The following is a 24,837-nucleotide window of genomic DNA, read 5'->3' on the forward strand; positions in this document are numbered from 1 at the left end:
AACCTTCTTAAATGTCATGGGAATTTCCATTAAATCACTAACTTTTTCTGTGAGACTAATTTATGCAAAAGGTGTTCCCCAGCTTGTCTGTCCAGCAGTAGGGAAACATTAACCAACTGTTGATCCTCAAAAGCCCAAAAGAGGAAGTCTCTTCAGCAAAGCTCTGGAGAACGTGGAGCCCAAACTACTGATTTTCTTCAGCCCCATTAGAGCTGACAAGGACACCTTCTACACACCTAAACAGTTAAGCTTTGGAAGCTCACCAGCTATTATAGCCTATGCAGGATATAACTATATACAGTGAAGGCTACTGCAGCAGCAATCAAGTGATGAACATCCCTTCTTTCTATCCAACATATTCTTATTCGGCATCCAGAGAATAAAACTGAAAGTTCAATATTGCACTGACAAACTCAAGAAAATTATTTTTTCTTTATGCTGTGCAATAATCAATCAAAATTAACAGGATTCATCTCAAGCACCAGGCTGTCACCTTCCCTTTTATGCAGTTTTCTACCATTACTAGAGTCTTATCCTTTACTAATTTCTTAACCAATACTTTCTGCAAAGCACATGGCATGCTTGCCAGGGTCATCTCACCAATTTAACTCATAATCACCCTAGTAGACTACTGTTTACATATAAGCCATATCTACTATATGAAAAACCTGTGTATCACATCTGAACAAAGTAGTAAAGCATAATTCAAACCACCTTCCAAAATGGAGAATCCAAGTCCTACTTTACTTGAGTCACTACTTAAGAAGACTGTAGTGCTCCTGGAGAAATTACCCACTATCAAATTTAAAACTGCCCTCTTCTCAGCACTCAGTCTTGAGGACAGAGTCCACAGATCTGCTGACAGACAACTCCTCTTCTCCCTGGGATCCATCAACAAAATGAACCCAATGACTCTGCTGGTACATCCCCCAGCCCCTTAACAGCTGAGAATAAATCCCATCTCCCTTCTTCCCTCATCTGATTTTACTTTTCAACATTTATTTTACAGCTTTATTACATGCGAGCTGGCTAGTATCCAGTATTACCTTAAAGATCTCAGTGCACACCAGTCCTTTACTCTTCCCTTTTGTAAACCTTAAGAGAAAGCACTTGTTCAGGGAAACTGTCTCTCTGCAATATAAAATGCATCAAAAGGACTATTTCACTGCATTTTTATTAAGATAAAACCAATCTTTTGGGGGAAACATCTTCTCTTACCAAGACACAAAGATCTCAAGAGTTTATTACTGAAGCAGCACAGGCTCTGCCCCCATATACAACACTGACTTTTCATATTTCTGCCCACTTATCAGATGTGTTTTATCACTAATTTAAACCAAAACATGCACTGAAACTTTTGTTTCAAAATGTAACACATATCTTGAACTTTTTCAAGTCATCCTTTAACCTTAAGCTTTTGTGTTTTCCAAGTCATCCCCAGGATCTCAGAATTACAAGGTACGACTATATACATGCCTTGCCAGTAACCCCCCCATTTCCAAAACGGTAAAGTTGGCTAGGCATAAATTAAATTTCAATTAATCATCAAAATTATTCAGGGACAAAGACATGTCACTTTTCTATGTGTAGGCAGTTTCTCCCAGAGACAGGGAGAATGTTAGGCAATCTCTACCCTCCAGCATATTAAATTTACATCTTGGCAGAGACTTAAATCCTTAGCTCGAGTGGTAATGGATCTGATCAGGTTCTTAATGGCATGGAAAGTGAGACAGATCTTCACAAAGGAATCTAAGAGACCGAGTAGAGAGAACAAGCCTCACTTGACAAGTAAAAGGTCTTTAAACTAGTAATCCATTTAGGTCAGGAACCTCTAGGGGTCTTTCAAATTGTTCAGTGTGTCTGGATACATGCTAAAGGGGGGAATGCACTCTAGTCTAATCAGCACAGAGTAAAGAGGGATAAAAACTCTGACTTCGACAAGAAGCCTTTATATATCAGAAGGGCTAGATTCAAAGGATTCCCGGACTGCTAATGCTACAGTAATTGAAAAAAAAGAGGGAACTGCCAGCCAAAGTGCCGAGATCCTGGACTACTCAGTCTTGTTTAGAGAAGGGGTGTTGAAGTAGTCCCATTATGAGAGGACAGTTACTTACAAAAATGTGAGAGCACTGCCCTTTTAAATTTAGGTCCTTCTCTGTTTTTTTTTTTAAGCAATGCTTTTGTGCGAAGGGAGGACTGAACAATTACATCCAGCTTACAGTAAATCGACAAAATTAATTGGCCAAAAGTTTGGTCCACCACTCAAGTAATTGTTTTCTTGCAGCTGTTACAGTTAGTTGCCTTGGTACCTTTACACCTCTCCAGCACTCAGTCACTTCCATCATCAAAGCAGTCAAGATACATACTTTAACTTGCTGGAGCTCTAAATTTCCTAGTTATTCTTCTGTATATGCTTCTCCAAAACTGTTCGCTTTACTGAGTTCTCTACTATATTTATTAAAAGTATCATTGTGCTTTACCCACATGGGTTACAAACTTGAAAAGCATCACTAATTAGAAAAATTTAAGTTTACAATTACTTTTATAGAAAAAAACACTACACAGAATGGCAAAAACACAGGAAAGCCTTTTATCAAAAAGTGGATGCCCCTTACTTCCCCAATCAATGCTTGTAAGCATCCATACAGCAAAAGAAAGAAACCCACTCTTCTACCAGAGCGATACCTGCCTCCCAAAAAACTCAACCTCACTCTTCCTTACAATAAGAGCCCAGTGGGAAACCACTAAGAACTGAATGGACTCTTGAAAAACACCTGTACAGCAAAAGTAGGTAGGTTCTTGCCTACATTGTCTCCAATAATAGAATTCATGTTGTTTCCAGCAGCATTAACAACTTTGAAGCTAGCATACACGCCGAGAACTCCCCCCCACACATAGTAACCCCTTTTCCAGCTCACTCTCTAATCTTTTTTTTTCATCTCCTACCTATCCCCTTTCTGCCACTAGATAGCAGTATTGTATTAGGTAAAGCCAGCTGTGTAGCTCACAATCCATCTGAAGTGGCTATACTTGTGAATGTGCTTTGCTAAAAGTATAAGCATAGAACTGGCTTCTTTATCAGTCACTTATCCACCCATGTGTAACATATTTCAGCGCAATACCCGTCTATGGTGTTGCTCCCACTCACAAATTAAAACACCTGTTACTTTCTTATACGTTCCTTATACATTCCTTACAAGGATAACTTGCTTTTTCCACTCCCTTTTTCACCCAGCTAAAAAGACTGCCCCGAGCTACCTACTCTCCCAACTTACCTTACTGATTCTTAAACTTTCGCCTTTCTGAGGCAACCCACTCCGTTCACCCTCACTATGCTAGAGGTCACTGCGCTCCCCATACCCTACCCCCAATTCCCACCCACCCCACACACCTTACTTTTATTCTCAGGCCATCCGGTCTCCCTGCCACAGTCCATCCAATCACACTACAGTCACTGGCACACCTCACAACTAACCCCCTCCTACCTTTCAGCACAATCCCTTTCCTATTGCTTATTTCATCCTCCCCTTACCGCTCCCCTTCTACCTCTCTCTCAGACATACTATTACACTCCCTCCAATCATACTCTTATTCGCCTCAATACTCTCCTCCACCTACCACCCTTACCATGCTTACTAACCTCATACTTACATCACTTCTTCTACTACTCTCCACCCTCACATCTTACCACACTAACTTTCAGCATCTCAAATCAACACCTACCTCCTCCAGTATTTATAACACTCATTCAAACAAAGCATTTTACGCCATATCTTCTTCACTTCATAACACCACAATCTCTCACTTTTTCCCCATTATAAACTACTCTGGCTATCTCCTACCCACTGCATTATGCTTAACCACACATTTAAAAAAAAAAACTTCCTCCAAAACCTAACTTAAAACCTACCATCCTCCTACAAGCAGGTGATACCCACCCTAACCCAGGACCTACACAAATTTGCTCCACCCAAGCCTTAAAAATCCACCCTTCTACCCAACTGCTTAGCTCAACAACTATCACTCTCTCTCCCATCCCTGTAAACCCATCTGACTTTCACCCAGCAGAAATCCTAATAGTTAACTACCACCGTAACAACCACAAAAAGCTTGCCATTGCTGCTGTCTATATTACTCCCGGAAAGAACGTCCAAATTCTTGAAAATATACTTTCCTTACTCTCTCTAAATCTGCCCTACGAAACTATAATACTAAGAGATGTTACTATAGATTGGAAATCTTTAAAGACCCTATCCCCTGTCCAAAGCATCAATTTGTTCAGTTTCACACAACTTAACTCCAACCCCACAAGACTCTCCAAACATTCAGATCAAGGGAAAATAATTGACTGGATCCTATGTAACAACCCCCAACTCAATCACAACCCCACTACACTTTCTGATGCCCCGAGTGGCCACCTACCCATCTGTATTCAGAGATTCTCACCCAAACAACAAAAATCACATCTTTACAAATTCTGCTGCAAACTCAAACTTCAAACCTTCCACACTCAATAACAGTCTTTCTGCCATTAACTGGTCCATCTTGCTTTCTCTTACTCTTGAAGATATTGTACTTGAATTTAACCGCATCTTCCTAAACACTCTAGACTCAATCGTCCCCTCACATAAAATTAGAATAAAGTCAAATTTCACCCCCTGGCTCAGTAAAGGTACCCGTCAACTAATGCATAAAAGAGACTATGCCTGCAAAGCTTGGCTTAAAAGTAAATCCCCCTCCCACCTCCGATTACTTAAAGAACTCAGGAAACACACCAAAAAAACAAATATACAACAATAAAAAGACCTACTACACTAATACATAACCCACTACTCAATCAAACCCCCAAAATTTCTGGAGACGTATTAAGTCTACACTCCACCCTGGCAAACCTCAAAACTCCCAATCTCTAACCAAACCTCCCAACCAAGAGACAGCCTCTCTTCTCAACCAATTTTTTTGACTCTATAAGCAAATTAGCTAATTACAAACCAAAATCCCCACCAAGAAACACCTCCCCTGCCTACAAACAATAACAAAGTTTCTCTTTAAACTCTATATCTACCTCCTACATAAAGTCTCTACTTCTCAAACTATGCTCTTCCTCAGCAGACAAGCTTCCTCCTCAATTCCTCAAACTTGCAGCAGACTCCATTGCCTATCCAGTCTCTATTCTCATTCTCGATTCTCATTAAATCAATCTATTAAAGAAGCTACTGTACCCAAAATCTGGAAATACTCCTACATTATCCCCCTTCACAAAGGCAGAAACTCCAATGATCCCTATAACTACAGGCCTATTGCTATACTTTACCCACTATCCAAGATTCTAGAGAAATGTGTTCACATCCAAATACTTAACTAACTCCTCCAAAACAACCTCCTCACCTCCACACAAAATGGTTTACGGCCTCACCACAGTACTTCTAGAGCCCTTTTATCCTTTACCCACACCATTGCTGAAGCTAGAAACAGCATTAATCTAGTATTATGTCTGTTCCTGGACTTATCCAAGGCATTTGACATGGTATCACACCCCAAACCTCTGACTAAATTAGCGAACCTTAATCTATCCAGCTCAACTCTCTCCTGGTTTTCAAGTTATCTCACCAACAGGCTTCAATCTGGATGGATATCGTCCTGCTCTTCTTTCCTACCTATATACACTGGTGTACCTCAGGGCTCTAATTCTTGGACCTCTCCTCTTCAACATCTTTATTAACAACCTCCACTTCACCTTCCTCTCTACCCTCATACAATATGCCAACGACTCCAGTCTGACACACAACTTCAGATTCAATCACACAACTTCAGATTCACACACAACAATCTTTCCTTCTTGTATAAATAGTTGAGCTAATATTTAAAAATATATTCATTTAAACAATCTTTCCTTCTTGTTGAAAAAACGGCTAGTTGACAATCAGCTCATCTTAAACCCCCAAAAAACTAAGCTACTCCTCTTTCTCCCCAAAAATAATGACCACCTTAAGCACTTCACTGAACAATACCATCATACATATAGACACAAACACAAAACTGCTTGGAATGACCATTGATCAACCAACTTAAATTTGATTCTCATGTATACCATGCAATTAAGAAAATTAACCAAAAACTTGGCTTGCTTTACCGTAACTCAAAATTCCTCTCTGCTGAATCTAGACACACCCTAGCCCTAGACTCCTTCCCAGCCTCCTATATGGATCACCAGTCCTTATCAACTTACTTACTCCAATCCTGCCTACTCCCCAAGCTAGAACAAACCAATAACAAAGCTGCCAACTTACAAGATCCTACCCACCATTGCACAGCTCTCCACAGGCTACAATGGCTTGAATTCTCCCACAATCTAAAACTGCCCCAACTACACTTAACCCACCTCATACTTAATAAACCCACTGCTTGTCCCTCTCTCGCCAGTTTGGTTTGTTTCTTACTATTCCCCCCTCACCCCCCCCCCCCCCGTAGATCGGAAAAATTACTTCTCGAAACTTGTACACCAAAAATGAACATATGCTATCTTCTTTATAAATCATCCATAACAAAACCTGGAACAACCTCCCCTCAGACTTAGGAAATATCACACATGCAAACAGCTTTAAAATAGAAGTAAAACTCCACCTCCAGAAAATCTGGATCTGTCCCTGTCAGGATCCTACCTGACTACTCTCAGACTGCACAAAACATACTCAATCCCAACAATTCCTGACTGCAAACTGCATACGCCTCCTTGTTATTGTTCTGAAATCATGTTACTGTACTTAATTAAATGACATCTCTGTATATGTTAACTATGCTGTATTTTATTTTTCTCTTTGGCTATCCTTGTAATCTAATACTACTCTTCTTTCGGCTGCTCCCATTAGGGATTGCCACAATGGACCGTCTGTTTCCATTTCTTCCTGTCCTCTGCATCTTGCTCTGTCACACCACCCACCTGCATGTCCGCTCTCACCACATCCATAAACCTTATCTTAGGCCTTCCTCTTTTCCTGCTACCTGGCAGCGTCATCCTTAGCATCTTTTTCCCAATATACTCTGCACCCCTACTCAGCACATGTCCAAACCAATGTAATATTGCCTCTCTGGCTTTGTCTCCAAACCTTCCAACCTGGGCTGACCCTCTAATATACATATTCCTAATCCTGTCCACCCTCGTCACACCCAGTGCAAATCTTAACATCTTCAACTCTGCCACAACTAGCTCAGACTCCTGCCTTTTTGTCAGTGCCACCGTCTACAACCCATGTAATCCAATATGTTAATTACGTAAATGTACTACTGTTGGAACTTCTCTTCGGGTCTCCACTGAAACTTGGCTTATGCTCAGTTGGACCAACCCGGTTAACAAACGTGAAATAAAATAAATAAATAAATAAATATTGTAAACACACAATGCAATACCTATTAAAAATGTGCAGACTAATGATCAGCCTTCGAGACTGCTCACCTTACATTCACACATCTTAGGCGCAAACAAGTGCCTAAAGGACTTAGATATTTGCGTTTTCCTAATGGCTTAACTTTCAACAGTGATTTACATAAATATCTGGTTATTTTATTCAATTGCCAGGGATGTGAATGGTTACACTTGCTGGTTAATGACAATAAGAAAAAAATTGTTTTTCAAGGTGTTGTGAACAAATTAGATGCTAGTATTAAGAATGATGTTAATTTTTCTAACAAGCTCAATGAATACAATACTATTTTTGTAAATACGGTGGTGCAGCGGTAGCATTGTTGCCTCACAGCAAGAGGTTCTCCCGTTCGATTCTCGATTGGAGTGTGGGGAGTGCCTTCTGTGTGGAGTCTGCATGTCCTCCCCGCAGTTGGGTGGGCGTTCGAAAGACATGCGTAAATGGGTGTGCCTTCGCTGAGGTTGAACATAGAGCTAGCACCTCGGCATTCGTGAAAATCTACTGCCAATCATTAGCGGACTGGAGTTCTGCTGTAGCGACCCCTACCCAGGAAAAGCCGAAAGACAACAACATTGACAAGGTTATGGACAAAATTAAAGAAAAGAAGAATAAGAAACTGTTAAGGGATGCTAAAGATTACGAAAGTGGTATAGCTTACCCCTTAAGTGTAAATGGTCATGTCAACAATGGCACCACTAACTCTAACAACAATAATGATGTTTTTATTGATGAGGGTATGGTTGAATCTGAGTATCAAGGTGACAATAACCCCGGTCCCATCCCTTTAGGCCCACCCCTGAGAAGGTCAGAGAGAATTTGGCAGCAAAATCGCCAGTTCAGGAGGCCTTTGAACATGATATACCAGGGCGAACAATATTCTCATCTCCCACAGTACCAACAAGGGGGTGGGAGAGGTAGGGGGATTCGGGAGAACTGGCACAGTTTGTCACCTGATAGCACGAACGGCGAAGTGAAAATCATTGAAAATGACCATCATGACTTCAAAATTTACAATCTGAGCAGTACCCTGGTTACTAAAGAATGGGCCAACCTCTTTCAGAAGGGCCTTAATGTTGTGCCTTTGAGGAAATATAATTTAGAAAAAACTTTGCTTGACTTAATGCTGTTTACCAGGACATTGAATTATAATGTGACTCTGAGTGACGGCAATCAGGTACACAATACTGCTGAGACATGTAGAAAAGCCAGTGTAGCAAATCCCCCTTTATGTCCTTCAATTCAGCTGTTTCAAAGTATATGCTCGAATGACATCAGAGACCTCACTAGGAAAAAATACTGCACCATATCACATAACCTTACTCAGAAGGAAACCTCCTGAATAGTGTATCAAACAACAAAACCATCTGGGCCATGAAACCGGACAAGGGAGGAGGATTAGTGGTTATGGACCAATAGAGATACTCTGACAGTATGTCAAGTCACTTATTGGGGGAAGGGTACCAGCAGGTTTCCCAGAATGAACTCAATATTGCATACAGTCATGTTGATATGGTCCTCATGGATCTACTTTTGAAACCAAATTTCAGAAGTAGATTTCAACTACTGTACGCAAAAGCATACGAGGATTCCCACTATTTCCGGGGTCCCTAAGATCTAAAAGAATATCTAGCACCCACCCTTAAGACCAATTGTGGATGCAAAAGGATCTAAGACTCTCCTAATAGCCAAGTTCTTACACATACAGTTAAAGAACTGTTTAAGTTCTTTTTCAGATTTCATCAGGGACTCCTGGGATTGTCTCAAAAAAAATAAAACAGGAATACTTTGGCAATCACATTATGTTTTCCACTACAGACGTGAAGGATTTATTTAATGTAATACCTCACACAGAAGGAGTGGATATGTTTTATGATTTTTTATGTCAGCATACCAATTTTTCACATACCAAAATTTTGACTCTGAGAACTTTGATGGAACTTGTTTTGGGGAATAGTTTTGTATTCTATGAGGGTCAATTGTTCAAACAGAGTACAGGTGTGGCTATGGATGCAGCCTGTGCCCCAGTTTTTGCAAACATAGTCCTGACTCAGTGGGAACTTACCATAGTTTTTCCATCTACGGGGATGTCATGGTGTAAGTTTTATGGATGTTACACCTTGATGACATCCTGATTTTATGGAAAGGTAACCAAGACCAGTTGGAACTTTTTTGTTCCTCAATTCTAGCACTACATTTCTGGAATTCACTATGGAAACTCATGTCGATTCCATCAGTTACCTGGACATCAGGATTAGCAAGGATTATACCTCTGCACAATTTTATTCTACCATATATCGAAAACCAACCTATTCAAACTCCCTTCTTCATTATGAGAGCGGGCATCCTGTACATCAGAAACGCTCCCTGGTTAAGGAGCAGGGAGTGAGGTTGGCTTGCATGACTTGTAGGATCAATGCTTTTTATGCAGAAAGGGAAGTTTTATTGAATATGTTGGTACAAAGAGGTTATCCTGAGCAATTTGTTACCTCTTCTTGATGAAGTGACTAGGAAGAGACTTGAGGGACATTTTTATCCCTTACATCTCCAGATTGTGTGCTCCTTTGGAGCGCAGGGATTCATCCTCTGGTCGTTTTCACCATGGTTTTATATTAACTTACACCCCTCAGTTCCCACTGATTCGGGACACTGTCTAAGAACTGGTTTATTTTGGCAGGAGACAATGCCATAAGAGAGAGAGTAGGGGAAGCCCCTGTGGTAGTGTACAGAAAGGACACCAGTGTTAAAAATATCTTAGAGAGGAAGAAAAGTGTCAATACGGCTGGAGCATTAGGGAGAATGTCCAAATGCAAGCAGTGTACTCACTGCAAGTATATTCTGAAAGGTGACAGTGTTTTCTTAACGGATATGGATGGGTGAAATTTCAAAGTACAACTGTAGCAGTAAGAATGTCATATATGTTATTTGTCAGAAGTGTGCCTGTTTTTATATAGGCAAGACCAAAAATGTCTTTCATACACTATTTACCAGCATTTATTAGGAAAATGAACCTAAAAAATTCACTGGGCAAGCACATCACAATTTTAAATTCACAGTTCTTGAACAGCCGACTATGGATGAGAGAGGAAGTCCTATGGATTACTGGCTTGAGTACAAAGAACTGTTATGGCAATTAAGGGTAAACGCCAATATTTTTCCAGGATTGAATGAAATGGTTTCAATAACCAGCTTTTTGAAGTTAAAAGCTGATTGTTGATTTTTTATTCAATTGTTCACTTTATGATTTTTTGTCAAAATACTAAGTTTAAAGTACATGTTGAATAGTTAGTTTTTATCTTGCATGTATAATTGTGGAGCAAACAGGGAGTCTGTACCTTTAAATGCCTATGGTGTTTTTTACAAATTGGTTTGGAATGTGTTTGTATTGAGTATTTAAGGAGTGGGGTGGAGGCACTCCACTGTAATCTGACGAAAGCGCTTAAGAATAAATTTTATCCTTGTTTCTTGTAACACCAGCCTGCTTTGTGATTTCTCAGTTTGTGTTACTTGGTTGGGTGTTTAATACTCTAATATGTTTAATTATGTAAATGTACTACTGTTGGAACTTTTCTCCTCGGGTCTCCACTGAAACTTAGCTTGTGCTCAGTTGGACCAACCCGGTTAACAAACGTGAAATAAAATAAATAAATACTGTAAATACACAATGCAATACCTACTAAAAATTTGCAGACTAATGATCAGCCTTCATCCAGACTGCTCACCTTACATTCACAGTGTCATGGTTCATGGCACTCAACTTGTACCAGCATATTACAACACAAAGGCACACTTCTTATACAGTGTGAGCTCCAAGCAGCTCCTAACCAAAAATATGACTAATCTCGCCTCTGGTAACCCTTATCCCTCTACCTCAATCGTCGGCCACCAAGCCAACTTGACAGCAATGAGCATGCACAACTTAAGTCAGAGATCCCACAAGTGGATACACCTTATTCCAAAAGTAAAAAAGATGCATTTGCCATATTAATGAGGCTACTAGACACTTCATCTGCTTTTAAATGGACTAGTAACTCAAGAAAATTCTCATGTGTTTACAAAAAAAAAGTGCATTCAAAACCAAGAGAAAAGTGAATGGCAGAGTGTTAAGTTGCTTACCTAAAAATGTCTAGACTTCAATGTTGCTTATTTTATCTTGATGGCCACCATAAGCACATTGAACTACAGAGGAAGAACACAACAGTTTAGAAAGATGGGTAGAAATTCCTGTACCAAAAGAGATTCCAATTCAGTTGGATGTATATTTTGCAGTGTTCTTCCCAGTGTGCTTTCTTGACACTGAGCAACCATATAAAATCACAGGGCTGCCATTACTGAATGGCCAAAAAGCCAGACTTGCAAGACACAGTAGTCTTGACCTCGTAAATGAAATATTCACTCTTCTCCAAGATACTGTGATCTTGGATTTGGTATATAATGTTTGGGAAGAGGGGTTACCCCACTCCCACTTATGGTTCTCTGCAATGCAAGTAGAGATGTCAACATGGAATCCTCGACACTGACTTCTTGTAACTTCACATTGGTGAATGAACACTAGGACTAAATATGAATTTCTGACATAAATGATGCTGTTTCTAAAAATGCATATAACAATTATATTGCTATATTAGCATTAATTTGATTATCCTAGGGAATAAGTGAATCACAATGTAACAATAATTTGACTCTTCAGAACAATTTTAGCTTTTGTTCAGAATTTTATTAAGTTTCACAACAGCAGTACACCCATATTGCTTTCAGTTTCACACCACCACATGAAAGGTGTTACTCATACATCACTCCACGGGAAAGTTTCATCTTAGACAGGTGTCTTGACTGGGTTTAATCATATACCCACTTCCCAGCTTTTTATCTGCTGCAGTAACTCCTCATCTGGTTTTCACACCGATTCAGAAGTAATCAGGTATTACTGACATAATGAGTGAAAACTGCATTTGATAGGTACAAGCAAAATGTCCAATTAAACCATATGGTAATAATTACTCATAACTAAGGGGGGGCATTCTACACAGGCAATGTAGTTACACGTTACTGTTAGAAGTGCCCTGCAGTTACAACTCATCCAATAAAACAGATTTTTACTATATGTAGAACAAAGGTCCACAGGATGATAAAGGTGGCTGCAACTCAAGATACAGTGTATATCAAAGCAAAAGTAAAGCGAACTCCACAGCTGAAACTAAAACACTAATAAAACAAATACATAAATTAAAAGAAAAAGGGTAATTATTTTCACAGTCATATGGCAGCTTCGTCAGACCAGCATACAATCAGCTAGGCCTTCTATTTAAACAATCAACCACCAATCACGCACTAATTCCGCACAAATTATCACCTAATTATTAGAACGGTATATATCCAAGTAAAAAAAAATTACATATATCGAACGGCCGTTCACCGAATGTGAAACAACCGAGCACACTTTTGCAAAAGTGCTTTTCACCGAAAAAGCACTTTTGTGAAAGTGTGCTAAAAAAAAAAGAAAATCGTGGGGGAATGGCCGTTGCTGAGATCGCAGTACAGTGGGGATAAGGGAATATTCCCTTTCCCCCACTGTAGTGCGATCGCGCAGTGAGTAGGGGTGCAGGGAGGGGCTGATCGCGCAGTGAGTAGGGGTGCAGGGGGGGGGCTTGCTCCCCTGCATAAACATGAGTAATATGTTTTTTTTTGTTTTTTTAATTTTGTTATATATTTTTTTGCACAGTTTAATGAAAGTGTTTTTTCAGTGAAAAGCAGTTTCACTAAAGTGTGTTCAGTTTTTTGGTTTCAGTTAGGTAGGATTTTGTGCAATAGTAGGAGATTTTATATATATATATATATATATATATATAGATATAGATATAGATATATATAGATACACATGCATAAATTAATTAATTATGGTAAATGTTCATTTAAACACTAGTCACACATACAATGTCTCCACTATGAGACAAAGTCTCAAACCTGCAAAAAAAAAAAAAAACTCAACATACATATAAAAAATAAATATACTCTTTAAAAACATTGAGAATGTGATGTTATTTTTGACTGCAGTGTGAATATATGACACAACAAGATTGATCTGATTTGTACGTTAATAGATTTGATTCCAAGTCAATGTTTTTGTATTCAATGGTGGATATTATTTACAAAAGGTTGGTTCAGCTATGGGAACAGCATGTGCCACCTTGCATTAGCAAAATGGGAATATGATTCTGTCATCAGGAATAATGAGTTTAGCGATCTGATTATTTTATTTTATAAGCAGTTCGTGGAGGACAAATTTATTATGCGGAAGGCGCCATTAGAGCTGGTCTATAGATTTGCTGATTATTTCAACTACATCGTTTTTGAAATTTACCTGTGTATGTTCCAGAGATGCTATACATTTCTTAGATGTGACAGCAGTAATACACACTATACAGGAAGGAAAGCAAAAAGAGTACAGTAGTACATAAAACTGCATCCCCATCATATAGTTAGAAATGTGGTCAAGGGGCAAGTTTTAAGGGCCATGAGGTTGCATAATGATGAAGAGAGCCTCAAGTTAGCCCTTGAAGGCCTTAAACAAAATTTAGTGGAAAGGGGCTATAACAGTAAAGAGGTAGAAGAATCTATTACTAAGCTGTGGCCTGTAAGAAGCATGATGGATAGACCTTATTTTTCAGAAGAGTGGGTAACAATCAGAGGGATGCATGATTACAAAGGGGTAAGGTTAGGATGGCACTGACATACTCTAGTAATGTAAATATTTGTGACATTATTAGAAAAACTGGGCAATATTATGCACAGATGATAAAGTGGGTCAAACAGTTGAGAGTTCACCAAGATTCTCATACAGGAATAGTTTTGTCACTTAAAAGGCAGCTCTGCCATACGAACATGAGGGATGTATATGTACCACCATCGGATTGTGAAGGAACATATCCCTCTAAGAGATGTAAAGCTTGTAGATATATTCATTCAGGAAGTATGTTTTCACGTCCTACACAGGGTTTTATAATTGAGACCTCTGTATTTGCTGACTGCATGACAAAATATTGGACTTATTTTGCTTTTTGCAAAGATTGGTTTGTTTATTATGTTAAGTAAAACAAATAGGCTTTTTAAAGAGAGGATTTGAGAATGCGTAAATAATATTAAGAATAAGAAAACTAGTAATGCATTAGCACAGCATGTTTTAGAAGTAGATAAGTGTCACAGTTTTAAGTTTTTAGTATCAGAGCTTGTAACTTCAAACAGAGGAGGAGATTTTAAGAACTATACTGAGATAAGGGAACAGGACTGAATATTGCATCTTTGTGCCGATAGGTACCCTGGTATTAATGACAGGGTATCTTTGAAACCTTTAGTGAAAGCTCGACCACTCCTACATTAGTGTTTTTAAAGAGAATATTTTTTTTTTTTTTACATTTGTTGAGCTTTTACAGGTTTGAGATTTTATGGCCCCATAGCAGAGACATTGTTTGATTACTGTTTAAATGAACATTTATCATATACTATTTTTTATTTTCATATGTAAATACTGCTTTAATAATTAGGCAGGTGATAATTTGCGTGGAATTAGTATGCGATTGGTAGTTGACTGTTTAAATAGAGGGTTGAGCTGATTGTATACTGGTCTGAAGAAGCAGTCAGTTGACTGTGAAAGCGCTTAACCTTTTTATTTTAACTTGTGTATTTGCTTTATTGAACACCTCAGCCGTGGAGTTTACTTTACTTTTGCTTTGATGCAAATTTTTACTGTATGTTTTTTTAAAAAGCATTTGGGTTTTACATTAAACAGATCCAATTCTCTTCCTAAAGTTGGGAGTTAAAGAGTTTTAGCTGCTTAATGTCATGCAGCCTAGCAGTATAACTGGAACATACTTGTATAATTTCTGTTGGGGGGGGGGGGTAATGAAACACACTACCTTGTTATTTCACACCAACTGCCCTAGGTCAGCTTATGATTGCATATTTTAATTTCTGAATAGGACAGGCAAACAAGTAATTCCTAGCCAGTACAAGTAACAACAGCCAACATTACCTCTGAACTGTACCTTAATAGTAAGAAACACACATTTAAGGACTCTGGACAAAGCCAAAAATAATGGGGGGGGGGGCAACGACTCAAAAATCAGAGACAGATTTTAAATATCGCACTTACAAAGTTGTTAGAAAGAAAGGCTTTGCATTAATATGCATTTTCTGAAGGGTATGAAATCTGACAGTCAAGTGTCTGTCGTTATTTAGTGAGTGCAATCCCCAGTGATTTGCCCAAAAAACACACATTTTACAAGGAACAAACTAAAAGTACAAAGTAAAAAAAAAAAAAAATATCAGGATATTCTACAGAATTCTGGAAAGGTGAGAAGTATGCTAGGAGGCTTCTTCCTCGTTTTGAGCCTTTAAACTATGTCCCGCAAATGGTTCCTTTCCCACTCACCGTTAAGAATTTTATTAAACATTCATGGTACAAAATATCAAAACACTTATGGATTTATGGTGGTTTTTATGCATTAATTTAATCATACTAGGGCATCTGAGATGTACACCATCAACATCAGTGCACATCTGCACTGTATACAATAGACAGCAAGCAGCCAAGACACAGAGTGACTGAATTTTAAGATAAAGCGGTTGTACATTAGTGTGTGGGGGCGGGGTCATAATTGTTTGCATCATACATGCCTGACAATGAGTTACTACTATGGTTTGTATTTACTCACTGGATCATGATTTGGCCCGCCCCCTATCAAAATGCAAACAAGCAACAAAACACTAATTACCCAAATGCCTACACTGTTGCTATTTTAGCATCTCACTGCCTACGAACAAACACTTGACCATGGTATTCACTACCCAAATGGTCAAACAGACACCCACGACTTCACACAACACTACCTTCTCCCCAGCACACCGAATATACCACCCTCTATAAAATATCACCCCTGTACAGCCACAAAACATAATCCTAAAGACACATACTATATAAAGCTTATAAACAAACTTCTAAAGCTCAAAATATCCTGTCACTATAACCTTATAACACATGGAGACATTCATCCGAACCCTGGCCCACCCACAGCCAATAACCTCCACTCCCCTACCAGAACCCCCACAGTCAAGCTACCCATGAATACTCCCACTAGTTCCCTCCTAGCATTTCACCTAAATATTAGAAGTATTAACAATAAGATTCCCGACCTACACGCCCTCCTAGCAACCCACTCCCCAAACATTGTGTCTTACGGAAACCTGGCTAAAGCCCAGTACTACTGACAATGAGATACTACCTCCAAGATACAATATTCACTGGTTAGACTGTGCTACAAGGAAAGGAGGTGGGATGGCAGTCCTTTACAAAAATACTCTAACCATTAATAGAGACACCATTCAACCTCCCCAATTAAATAACATGAACTCCTCATAACCAAGCTACAGATTAACCAAAACAAACACGAACATGGTCTGTGCATACATTCCACCAGGAAACAACCTAAATACCCTAGATCATCTCCTTTACTGGTTATCCACTATCTATCCCCAAGAAACCATAGTTCTTGGTGATTTTAACACCGACTGGCACCCCTGCCCCTCCACCCCCCCCCCTCACTCATATAAACTTATCTGGGTTTAAACAGACCATAACCTCTCCCACTAGGATAAACAAACCAACCAATAAGGAAAGTATCCTAGACTGGATCCTAGTTACTAACCAACCCCAACTGTACACAGCTGGTACTCTCCCTGATGACCTCAGCGACCACTGTCTAACCTATATCATAAAACATAAGGCAGGAAACCCTCACCAGCCCAAATATAAAACATTTAGAAACAGGAAAAACTTTGATGCTGTTATATTCCAAAATTAATTAAAAGCAGTTGACTGGTCAAAACTAAAAAAAAATCTAACATTAGAGGAGGTCACAGATCACTTTAACACTAAATTCCTAAGTATCCTTGATTCCCATGCTCCAGCAAGTACAATAAAAACTAGATCAAATACAGCACCATGGCTCAGAAAAGATACCAAAGCTAAAATCAAAACTAGAAACAGAGCCTGGGCCAGCTGGAGAATAACCAAAGCCCCACTTGACCATCTAAAATATCATCAACTCAGGAATGATACAAAAAAATCTATTTTACTGGATAAAAAAAGCTTCAACCAAAATCACCTACAAAAACACCACAACAACCCTCAAAAGTTCTGGGCAGGCTTAAATCAACTACTTTGTCCAGGTCACTCCACCACCCTAACCCCAGCTAACTACACCCATAGTTCCACAGGGACCATAGCTAGCGCCTTTAATAACTTTCACTGAAACAATCCAATCCCTAGCAAATTAACTAACCCCCTCTAACTTAAACCACATGCCTAATTTACCTAATAATCACCCGGAATTTAGATTCCAACCAATATCCACTAGTTTTATCAAAACACTTCTAAAAAAACTAAAACCTACCACCCTCACTGCTGACCTCCTCCCTGCAGAGTACCTACAAATAGCTGCAGATGGCATTGCATATCCCATATCTATCCTCATCAACAGAACCTTATCCGAAAATGCTATCCCCCTCCCTCTGGAAAATATCTCACATCATCCCACTCCATAAAGGTGGTAACTCCTCAGACATATCCAGCTACAGACCCAATGCCATTCTTTCCCCACTAGCCAAAATAATGGAGAAATGTGTACACAAGCAACTAATGCAAAACCTTTCACAGAATAACTTACTATCAAACTCCCAGCATGGTTTCAGGTCATACCTCAGCCCTCCTTTCCTTTACTACTGCCATAAACCAAAACAGGAATGACAAGAGGCTAACCTCGGCCATCTTTCTTGACCTATCAAAAACCTCTGACATGGTCAACCATGAACCTCTCATTCTTTCTCTAAAATCTATTTCCCTTAACAAGCCTGCTATCCAGTGGTTCCAGCCCTACCTGACTGGTAGACAGCAGGCGGTACTATGTCAGGGCAAACTCTCCAGCCAGTTACCTCTCACACTTGGTGTCCCTCAAGGGTCCATACTAGGTCCACTACTCTTCTCTATTTTTATCAACAACCTCCACACTGCTATCCCTAAAGCCACCTGCATTCAATACGCAGATGATTCCACTCATCTGCTCAGCCACCTCCCCATCAGACTTGCAAATCTTAACCCAAAATACATTTAACACTATTGAGAACTGGCTCACCAACCAACGCCTACTTCTGAACCCCAATAAAACTAAACTTCTACTCTTCTCTCCCACTAGTAGATCCACCAAACTTTCATTCTCTGTCACATCTAACAATGGTACCACTATTTCCCCAGATAATCACACCAAACTGCTAGGGGTCATCATAGACTATCTCAAATTTGACCTACAGGTCAACAAATTCATACAGACCATCAATAAGAAGCCTGGATCACTGTATAGAAACAAGACATTTTTAACCCCACTGGCTAGGATTGCAATCACCCGATCACACCTACTCTCTACTCTTTTATATGTCTCGCCTGTACTCTCAAACCTCAACAAATCCGAACTAGGTAAGCTGTCCCATAGCTACAATCATATTGCCAGATTCGCCACTGGCTCCACCTATAGAACCCACCACTGCCAGAACCTTAAACAACTAGAGTGGCTAGAACTGCCCAGCTTAATTCAATTCAATCAACTCTTAATAGCGCACAAAATTTTGTACCACCCTGAGGATACCCCCTCACTTAAAAATATTATTAAGCCATATAGCAACCTAAAATCCCTATGGTCAGCTGATAAACTACTGGTCCAAACCCACAAAGCTAATAACTCTGCTGGTGAACCCCTGTTTGCTAACTTCATTGGCAAAACCTGGAATTTGTTGCCAAACTATATAACCCTACAATCCCCCAAAAGTCTCTTAAAAAAAAAAAAAACTCAGAATCTCAAAGTGAATTGGCTATGTCCATGTAGCAACCCTGATTAAGCTATAAACTAAAAGCATATTCTGCAATTATCATAACTTGTAACTACATCACCAAGCTCTGCTCCCAATCTGATGTCTTTTACTTTTAATTGTCTGCCCATGAGAATTAAGAGTCCCTACTAGGGAACACTACTAACCCATTGTGTATAATCAATATTTTTATAATTGTTTTCTAACTTCAGTGTAATCTATGTAAGTTTGTCTATGTGGAGCTTTTCTCCCCAGGCCTCTGCTGAAAATGGACATGTATCCAGTCGGACTATCCCAGTAAACAAATGTAAAATAAATAAATAAAATAAATCATAATCAAACCTATGATGTGTACAGTCAATATTCCTGCAACCGGTGTGTGTGCTTATATTATTAAATGCTCACATAACTAATATTTTGATAATTCCTCCAACAGCAACTATAGGTCCCACACCAACTTCAAAACATTAAGCAACGGGACTATTTTACATAGGTTCATAGGTTCATACTAGGCTATCTGCCTAGGGGGCATTATAAAGCCTAGCAGTGTGTGTGTGTGCTTTCACCCCCCCTTATGAGAATATATACTACCCATTATTGTGCCTGCCTCTGTCCCAGCAGTGATACGAGATTGATTCGGGGTAAACCTCGACCATCCCCTCTCCACAACAAGATTCTTGAACAGAGTCAGTGAGGGCTCCTGCCTCCTCACATGGACTGGGACTGGGATCCATAGTGTAGGGAGTCTGAGTCTCTGGTCCTGTCCCTCCAGCACGCCCCTATTATATCCGTGTTTCGTGTTGAAGTCTCTTGCTCTCTTTGCTCTCGTGGATTTTGGGGTGGATTTGATTTGAATTATGTCCGGGACATGGCCTTTGTGTGGCACAGCATATCCAGGCTCAGTGAGAGATCGAGCAGGAGCGAATAGAGATGGAGTTTCTTCATCAGAGAGAGTTTGACATATGTTTGGCATCCCTTTATCCCTTTTGGGAGCTTTTTTTGGGGTCTTTCCCACTGGCTTTGGGGGTCTTTCAGGTACATGCAGGTGTGGGCATTGTACTTCGAATGGTCTGATAAGTTGCATCAATGGTCTGATGACCTCTGGGTCTCCTGATCTGGATGATCTGGATGTGATCTGGAATTGAATCCTTCCATGATCAGGTGGGCAATGTAGAGTCAAACTTTCCACTTTGAGGTGTTGTGTAAACTGCAGAGGTTGTCAACTTGGGTCCCCAGGTCCTTACCACTTCTTCTTTTTTGTTTAAATTACCACTTATGTAATTTAGGGGGGTTACCTTTTTTTTTGGGTTTTGTAGGACTACATTTTTTTGGGCACCAGTTTAAGGTTGGCATGTTCTATGGAGTCTTTCTGGAGGAGTGAGACCTGGAGTGAGTGTCAGTCTGTCTTCAGTTGGTCATGGTGCCAGCCCCAAGTCTAGCTCTATGCCTGCATCACAATGCCCTTGCCTGCCCTGCTGCCGAGCCCCCCAGAAAATAAATGCCGTGGGAAGGACTGAGCCCTGTGGGACACTCCGACACATCCGTCCACCAAGGCTAATGCGGCTCCTGTCTTGAAGCCCGTGTTCCCACCTGTGGATTGCCCTGCCGGTTCTGATTGTGACGAGCTTTGCTACATATATGTGTTTGATTGTATCTTTACTTTGAGGTGGTGGGGCTGGCTCATGATATTTGCTGGGCCTTCAAGGTAGGCACTGGCTGTGTGAACTGCCTTACCCTCATCACAGTTCAAGAGGCAGGATCTGCCAAAAACCAACCAAGTTCAAAGGGGCCCATCTGCCCTTAGGTCAATGAAATTTTTATTATTTGTAAATCTGTAGGTCCCTCAGTTTTGCAGACATTTGCATTGAAGGTTAAGTCAAGCTTATTTTGGTTGTAGGAGTCAGGTCGTATGGCACTTTTCAGGGTCCGGAGGAAGCACCACTCTACCACGTGGAATTCTTTTGCCGTATGCCATTCTTTTGGAGTCTTGGGTCTGTTAAGCTGCTAAGTGCTGGTTTTAGTCCCCATTGATTATTGTGTAGCATGCCTGGGACAGAGTTTCACGATTGATGCTGAGGATGTGTTTTATTGGGAGTTTGAGATGCTGTTTTTGCTTTTTTTCTGGAGAGGCTTTCTGAGGGTGGGCTGTGAGATCTTTGAATCAAAAATTAAATACACACAAGCAAATTCAGCACAACCTAATAGCTAGTTAAGTGCAGTAATGACAAGGAAATTACTGAAATGACGGGGGCGAGGAGAACATTATCTCCTTGTAACGCCCACTAGTTATTCATTATTGCTTCCAATGACCTTTCATAACTGAAACAACTATTCTAAACTTTACCCATTAACCCCATACTAAGAAAAATACTGTTCCTCATTTTGGAGAGGGAATGCTGGGGAGGTATGCATAAATTAAACACATATGCCAGAAAAATAGCCACTGAAATAACTGAATAAATGCAGCCACACCTTCTTGATTTTGCTTATTATATTTTGCCTTGTCCCTCGATTTTTTGATATGGTGGTAAATCACGGAGAGATGCTGTCAGCAATGGCAAACATTGGACTCATAATTCTTAGAATTCGGAAATAATCATACCGAAACAAAACCTGTTAGTGTTAATTTTTTTTTTAATGTTAATGGTTTTGGGCTTTAGCCCCCCATGACTTTTGCTTAGTCTAGAATGCTTAAAGTTGAGAGGTATGCCCAAAACAAGCACTCGGAATCATTGACACATATCAGAATAATGCAGCGAGTCTACAAAGTCAGAAACCACTCTTAAATTGCACGGTTTAATTGCCAAATTGAATTATCTTCCCTTTTAACCACAGTCCAGTTTTTCGCAGAAGGTCCAGATTTTTGGCTGATATTTTTGGTCTCTGGTCTGCTCCCCATACAATTTCTGGATTACTGGCAAATAACTGCGATGGTGATCTTTGGATCAAACTCATTAGATAATTGCATACACGAGTTTCAGACCTCGGATCCTTAAGAAAAATAACAAACCCTGTCACTCTAGCAACTTTTAAGTGAAATGCTTAAAACCTGTCCCTATTTCGGGACTTTGTATCGTTCCCCCCACAGACACACAATCACTTTGTTGGGCTTTGTATGGACTTCTCGCACCAAGAGGTTGAGAGATGTTCACCTCCCAACCACGGGTTCCTCTAGGGAGCCACAACATAAACATGCGTTAAAAACTTCAAACGTACAACCCCATAACAAACAAGAATATAAAACCTCACAAATCTAAAAGAGCACTATTTATTATTATTAATTCACAGCAACTATTCTCCTGAAAAGATAAAAGGCTTACAACAAACCTCTCAGTTCACATTTTCCTCCCAAGCCCAAACCACGCCTATACAAGTACGTACTCGATTACGCTCTTCGTATACTTCCGTCGATAAACAATCCAGAAGAGACTTAGCAACTGGTAACGGTAACCATTAAGTAGATAGCACCACTGTTTGAAACGAGGAGTGAGAATATCTTTGCTGACAGCAGACACATCATTCTTAGCCTTATCCTGTTTTGCATATCATCCCCAAATTCTTGTACTCCATCCCTCAGTAGCCTGTCCCACTGTTATTTTAATTCCCCTGCGAAACACACATTTTATCATTTTTGTTCCAGGCGGAGTACACTTACTAGAGATTTGCAGGGAGAAGCTGATGCCTTCATCTTCTTGGGTAGTTTTCCCTTTTTTAATCAATACAATAATTTTCTGTTTCACCAGTGAAAACGCTGTTATCGTTCGTGACATTTTAATGGCATTTTATTATCTAAAATTAAATTATTGAATTATCTTAATGACACCTAGCTTTGTTCCAGTACTACTCCAGGTTAACTAGTTTTAATAGTTTCTGGTCATAATTTTTCTTCTTTCCTGACTACCTCAATAATCTAAGCTGTCTCATGTCTAGATAATCTCTAACCTCATCTTTTTCTATCCAATTTCCCCCTACAAACCCTTCCTCAGCTTACTTTGAGAAACTACAATGTCTATGTTACAATAAGGAATTATATCAGATGATTGATTGTATAATACAAATGTCAGCTATAATTGCACAGAATGTAATTTCTGGTGTACTATATGTCTTGTTAAATTTTGTATAATCTCTATATGTGGAGCTTTTCTCCCCGGGCCTCTGCTGAAAATAGGTCTTAACCAGTCAGACTCCTGGTAAACAAATGTAAAATAAATAAATAAAGGTTACCTCTATGACAGCCAGGGCCGGTGTTAGCATTTTAGGGTCCCCCAACAAATGTCAAGTTAGGAGCCCCCTAGGGACTTCCAAACTAAGTAACACCCTCTCACTGCCACCTCCCCTAAGCAACATTTTAGTTCATGCAGCAAACTTTTAGAAGTAGTATGCACAAACTGACCTGCAACTATAATTCTCTTATATTACAACAGGCTTATGTAACACACTTTGTTGGCACATCTACCAAAGGGACATTCACAGTTACAGGCATTTAGTTGCAACAATTAATCATTACAGCTCTGTGTACAGGGCTGGAGTTAGGTGAAATGGTGCCCTAGGCACTGCCTACTGTTTCAGCCCCCCCCCAAACACACAAGTAAACACACATCCTCCAGTGCTCTCCCTACCATGCACATTAAAATTTACTTCCTTTTCTCACATTTTGGCTTACTCTTCAGCTTTTTCAAGAAGCTATAACTTTCTATATGCTCCGATAAGAATTTTTAAGTTTTTTTTTTTTTTTTTAGTCACACAGCCTTTTCATCCAATGATGTCTTGAACCGAAATTATGATTAAGGAAAGAAATTCATTTTGTTGTTCAGTCTTTGTTTTTCTTGCATCCTTTCAACACACCTTCCCTGAGCAAGACAGTACAGTAATAATCGTTTAGGAAATAACTCATTTAAGCCTGTGCCCCTGAAGTCATAGGTGTTACAGATTTAGAGCATTTCCCAACCTTTTAATCAAATGGTGGACTAAACAAAGTGGGAAGGTGGTCACTGATGGCATCAGCCAGCCAACACTGTTGATTTTAGAGGGGGAAGTTGCACAAATCCAGTGTGAAATTGATTGTTTGCTGATATGTTTATCAGATCTGGTTGGGAAGGTGAACAGTTGGGTGAAGCCAAAGAGGTTAATTGACAGGGTTGGCAGGTTGAAGTTGATAATGGAGAAGTCTATGTTAAAGTCACTTAGTATGATGGCTTCATTTCATTTCATATTGTGTGAGGTCCAGTCTAGGATTTCTAAAAGGACTGGGACATTACAACCAGGAGGAATATAACTGACTATGAGGTATATGGTCTTGTGTTTGTTGAGGAGAAGAAGTGAGATAATTATTTCAGAGTTGTTGAAATTGGGTAGTAGATGGGAGTAGTTGGTGAAGTTCAGGGTGTTATTGTAGTAGATGGCTAGTCCTACAGTTTTTTTATGTTGTTTATAATTTTTTATTATATTCTACCCTGAGGAAAGGATGTCTTCATCTTTGGTGTTAGGTTTTAGCCAGATTTCAGTA

At 39.6% G+C, this 24,837-nt stretch overlaps 1 protein-coding gene across 1 annotated transcript in view; it reads right to left on the bottom strand.

The window, feature by feature from the left end:
* Positions 1–22,896, bottom strand: part of MED11 (mediator complex subunit 11) — a 278,176-nt gene extending 255,280 nt beyond the window's left edge. The window contains exon 1 of the mRNA XM_044059180.1: positions 22,659–22,896. The gene's annotated coding sequence lies outside the window, so the exon portion shown is untranslated. The remainder of the gene's footprint in view (positions 1–22,658) is intronic.
* Between the last annotated feature and the right edge of the window lie 1,941 nt (positions 22,897–24,837).

This window comes from Protopterus annectens, chromosome 17.part0, assembly GCF_019279795.1.
Source record: "Protopterus annectens isolate FY-2018-M chromosome 17.part0, PAN1.0, whole genome shotgun sequence".
Taxonomy (NCBI): domain Eukaryota; kingdom Metazoa; phylum Chordata; order Ceratodontiformes; family Protopteridae; genus Protopterus; species Protopterus annectens.